Source organism: Helicoverpa zea, chromosome 10 (assembly GCF_022581195.2).
Source record: "Helicoverpa zea isolate HzStark_Cry1AcR chromosome 10, ilHelZeax1.1, whole genome shotgun sequence".
In the NCBI taxonomy this organism is placed as follows: domain Eukaryota; kingdom Metazoa; phylum Arthropoda; class Insecta; order Lepidoptera; family Noctuidae; genus Helicoverpa; species Helicoverpa zea.
Genome location: NC_061461.1, coordinates 13,205,328 through 13,211,327, shown reverse-complemented (window position 1 = coordinate 13,211,327; position 6,000 = coordinate 13,205,328).

Below are 6,000 nucleotides of genomic sequence, written 5' to 3'. Positions count from 1 at the left end.
TTTGCGAATTTTTTTACAGTTTTTTTTTATAATTATACGAGTACACAATCCATATATAAATAAACGATTAATAAACTCACTGTAATATATGCTTAGGTTTATGTGATCATGAATTTTAAAATATTCCAATAGCGTTTCAATAAAAATAAATTGAAAAATCCGCTCGCTTCGCTCGCGGTTTCTTCATCTTTTCTGGTTTATTCTGCGCTCTTTGAGTCCAATCTAACAAAAAGTTAAAGCACCGAAGTAGCAAAAACAACTGACGCTCTACGCTGACGATTTCTAAGCTGTTCAGGAGGTGGAGGACTTTTGTGTCCCAAATAATTTCGCTTTTGTGTCCTCAAAACTCAACAAATTAAATATTAAAATTCCTCCAAAACAGGAAATATGGTCTATAGTGCAAGCTTACTCACCAACAGAGCAGTCATCTACTTTAGAAATCGATGCATTTTACTCAACTCTCAACATCGCCCTAAAAAAGTACACATACAAACACTGCATAGTAATGGGAGATTTCAATGCTCAGATTGGAAGTCCACGAAATGGAGAAGATATTGTACTTGGCCCTTACATCAGAGGGAAAAGAACAAGGAACGGACAAAAACTAATAGAAATGGCGATGGGAAATAACATGAGGATAATGAACAGCCTATTCAAGAAAAGAACTTCAAAAAGATGGACTTGGGAATCGCCTGGTGGCAGTTTCAAAAACGAAATTGATTACATCTTAACAAATAGACCAAAATTAATTGACGACTGCGGCACCATTTATCTAAATTTTAATAGCGACCACCGAGTCCTCAGAGCACGTCTGAGCAGGTCAATGGGCACTATTAAAAGTCGACCCTTCAAAGTCAGAAGACCAACACCAAATAACAAACAAATGTTAAACACCATCAAAGACAAACTGAAATTAGTGACAGAATCATCCTTTGAGGGTATAAATACTCAGCAGAAGTACAACATACTACATGAAATATTGACATTGAGACCAGAACCTGATACTAAATATAATACGAAGGATAAGAAAAACTTGTCAGAGAAAGTAATTACACTCCTAGAAGCAAGATCAAAACTGTTAAATACTACAAAGAAAACAAAAATTATCAGAAACAAAATAAGCGAAATAAGTAAAGAAATCAAAAACCAAATAAGAAAAGACAGAGAACGCACTAGGCGTGAAACTTTTGAAAAATACATAAGCAAAACCGGAGGTATTAAAAAGCTCTAAAAACTTTAAAAGAAAAGAAAAACTGGATACCCAATATGAAAGACCGACTTTCGAAAACGAAAACAAAAAGATATGATATACTGTCAATAGCAACTACATTCTACGAAAACCTTTACTCCAGCAAGAACCAAATAGTAAACACCGACTTAAATAACACCGACGCGGTTCCACCTATACTAATAGAAGAAATATACAAGGCAATAGAAACACAGAAGAAGGATAAAGCTCCCGGCCCTGATAATATCAGCAACGAATTACTTACAGATTGTAAAAACGAGCTAGTACCACTACTTAAACACATTTTCAACGACATATTGCACACCGAGGAAATTCCTGCACAGTGGACTACATCAACAATAATCCTACTCCATAAAAAGGGGGACAAAGGAGAAATTAACAACTACAGACCAATAAGCCTAATGTCGAACATTACAAAATTTTTGCAAAAATTGTCCTAAGGCGAATAACCAAAACTCTTGATGAAAACCAGCCCAAGGAACAGGCTGGCTTCCGGTCAGGCTATTCAACATTGGACCATATACTAACGGTAAGACAACTTTTTGAAAAAGCCAAAGAATTTAAAGTGCCCTTCTACTGTTGCTTCATCGATTTCAACAAGGCATTTGACTCAATAGAACACAACAGTATCTGGCAATGTCTGAAGAAACAAGAAGTCGACCAGAAATACATTAGGATTTTAAAAAAACCATATACACTAACAGTACAGCAAGAATAAAACTAGAGAAACAAGGGAAACAAATAAACATAAACAGAGGCGTACGCCAGGGAGATCCACTGTCACCTAAATTATTCACAGCTGTACTGGAAGATATCTTTCGGAGACTGGAATGGGACCACTACGGACTTAACATAAATGGCGAAAATCTTACACACTTGAGGTTCGCTGATGACATAATAATACTGGCAAGGAGCAAAGACCAACTACAATACATGATCACTGATCTGGATAGAGAAAGCCGCAAGGTAGGTCTGACGATGAACACTTCAAAAACCAAAGCAAAACAAACGCATTGGAAGACAATATTCTTTTAAACGGCGAACCAGTAGAGTTTGTAAAAGAATACACTTACTTGGGCCAACAAATCTCGGTCACTGATATAATGACAAAAGAAATCGACACAAGGATTGGAAATGCATGAAAACGCTACTGGGGGTTTAAGGAAATAATGAAGAATACAGAAATCAAAACGTACGTGAAAACAAAACTGTATAACACTTGTATACTCCCAGTCTTGACATATGGCTGCGAGACATGGGCTCTCACCAAAGCGCAATATAAGAAACTTGAAACGTGTCAGACGGCAATGCAAAGAAGCATGCTAAATTTAAGAAAATCTGATAGAATAAGAAACACCACTATCCGAAGGCGCATGAAAATTGAGAATGTCACAACTAGAATAAGGAAACTAAAGTGGAAATGGTCCGGCCACATAGTCAGAGGCAATGACAAGTGGAACAAAAACATAATATCTTGGTACCCTAGGGACAAGAAAAGAAATCGAGGAAGACAGTACCGAAGATGGGATGACGAAATTAAAAGCATAGCAGGGAATATATGGACTAGAAGAGCCCAATACAGAGCAGAGTGGAAGGAAATGGAGGAGGCCTTTGCCAAAGTTGGGCAAACAGACCTGGGTCGTTGGTGTCATCAACTCGTCAGAGTTGTTAGATTAAGATTGTATACTGTAAACAAGGTCTGAATAAAGGCTATTTTTATTTTTATTTTATTTAATATATGCTTAGGTTTATGTGATCATGAATTTTAAAATATTCCAATAGCGTTTCAATAAAAATAAATTGAAAAATCCGCTCGCTTCGCTCGCGGTTTCTTCATCTTTTCTGGTTTATTCTGCGCTCTTTGAGTCCAATCTAACAAAAAGTTAAAGCACCGAAGTAGCAAAAACAACTGACGCTCTACGCTGACGATTTCTAAGCTGTTCAGGAGGTGGAGGACTTTTGTGTCCCAAATAATTTCGCTTTTGTGTCCTCAAAACTCAAAAAATTTGGCGCTCGCTACGCTCGCGACTTTTTCACTTTAGGCCGGTTTTATAAACTCGTTTTGGTACTTTACTGTTCTAAATCTTAAAAATTTTGCGCTCGCTGCGTTCGCGGCTTTTTTACTTGACACTGGTTTCTATAAAACTAGTTAGCGCTTTATAACTTTGCAGTGGTATGACTCCGGTTTCTTTATGTTAAACCTAGCAAAAAGCACCATGAATGATTTCTACACAATGTTTAAGTACTTCAATTACAATTTTAGTCCGTGATTATATTGTGTCGTTTTTTTGGGGGGGTGCCACCCGATGGGTGCGCCTCTGATATAGTACCTACCCGAACGAATGAACCGATTTTAATTTAGTATTTTTTTTGTATTACAGGTGTTTTACGGGCGAGTTTTATGAAAATCAATTGAGCCGTTTAAAAGTTACAGAGGTTTTACGCTTTAAAGTCGCTGTCAGATAAACTTGTTAGGTCAACATTAAACTCTTCGGTATATAGCGGGTTGCAAAAATAATCTAGTAACTGACAGAAATATCATTAAGTTCACAATCATTAGGGGCGGCAAAAATTGAATGGCCTACTAGCGGCAAATTTGTAAATCCGCCACTGAGTCACCGATATAGCCCACCGGATTAGCAAGTTGAAGTGGCAATGGGCTGGCCATATTGCTCGCAGAGCGGATTGCCGTTGGGGTCGTAAAGTGCTGGAGTGGAGACCACGGACTAGCAAGCGCAGCATAGGACGTCCACTAACAAGGTGGACAGACGACCTTATAAAGGTCGCCGGAAGACGCTGGATGCAGGTCACCCCCAACAGGTATCTGTGGAGATCTAAGGGGGAGGCCTATGTTCAACAGTGGACGTCCTATGCCCGAGATGATGAAATATCAAACCACTTAAATAATCAGCCTCATGATTTGGATTAATTATAAAGGACTTCGGCCTTAAAAATTTACTAGTTTTTGCATTTTAAAGTTAAGGAAAGTCATTAAAAATATAACAAAAAATATTATTAAAAAACAAAAATTTTACAACAAATCTTATATGATGCCCACCGATATCGGGCACAGGGTCCAAGGTACCGGTGGTTAGGGTCCCAGAGACATGATGACATTATGGACCATGTGATTAATTCGGGCATTATAAATAATGCCCGAGCATTATGAATAATGTCTAGCTTTATCGGGCCAAATGATTAATAACTATCTTAACTTCATTATTTATCACATTGCACGGGCATTATTATATTGCTACATGACAGTTGGGCAATTTGATAAAAAAGCTATATTTTACGCGGTGATATTTTCATTTGACTTTTATTAAGAGAAGATGTTAATTATGCCAAATAATAAGTCTAACCTCCCCACTCAGAGACATTTAATGATTACTTTACAAATCCTTCACTAAAGAATGGCTTAAGTAACCATTAAATGTCTCTGAGTGGGGAGGTAATTGCTTAAACTTTAGTTTATTTTGTTTTGTAATAATAAGTAATTTATATATATTTTATTTCTATAACAAATAAAATGTCTTGACTTAGCGCACGAGGTTGTCGCCATGTGGGATGTCGACACGGCTGTTATTGTGCCGATTGTCATTACGACCAATGGTCTAAAAGCCAAGAGCCTCGACCAACACCTCAGGAGGCTTTCGTTGGGCGGCTGGATCAAGGGATTGATTCACAAGGCAGTACTCCTTGATACGGCGCGTATTGTGAGGAGGTTTCTGTCTCTGGGACCCTAACCACCGGTACCTTGGACCCTGTGCCCGATATCGGTGGGCATCATATAAGATTTGTTGTAAAATTTTTGTTTTTTAATAATATTTTTTGTTATATTTTTAATGACTTTCCTTAACTTTAAAATGCAAAAACTAGTAAATTTTTAAGGCCGAAGTCCTTCATAATTAATCCAAATCATGAGGCTGATTATTTAAGTGGTTTGATATTTCATCATCTCGGGCATAGGACGTCCACTGCTGAACATAGGCCTCCCCCTTAGATCTCCACAGATACCTGTTGGGGGTGACCTGCATCCAGCGTCTTCCGGCGACCTTTATAAGGTCGTCTGTCCACCTTGTTAGTGGACGTCCTATGCTGCGCTTGCTAGCCCGTGGTCTCCACTCCAGCACTTTACGACCCCAACGGCCATCCGCTCTGCGAGCAATATGGCCAGCCCATTGCCACTTCAACTTGCTAATCCGGTGGGCTATCGGTGACTTTAGTTCGTCTACGGATCTCCTCATTTCGGATTCGATCACGTAGAGAAACACCGAGCATAGCCCTCTCCATAGCTCGTTGAGCGACTTTGAGCTTTGAGATGAGGCCGATAGTGAGAGACCACGTTTCGGTGCCGTAAGTCATCACTAGCACACATTGGTTGAAGACTTTCGTCTTGAGGCACATACCTCATGTCGGACGAAAAGACATTGCGTAGTTTCCCGAACTCTGTCCATCCGAGTTGGATTCGGCGGTTGACCTCTTTCTCGAAGTTGGACCTGCCTAATTGGGCTCTTGTCCTAGCATAGCGTTTGATACTTAGTTTATTTTAAATTAAATGGCAATAACCATAAAAAAAATTGAAATTAGATATGTTTGTATTACTTTGCCCAAAAGGTCACGGGCAATATGTATAGTGCCCGGTCAATTTGATTATTTAAATAATTATTATCAAATAGCACTCTCATATTGGGCATTTTTCATAATGACTGGGCATTATGTATACTGCCCAATTTATCACTTGGTCCATA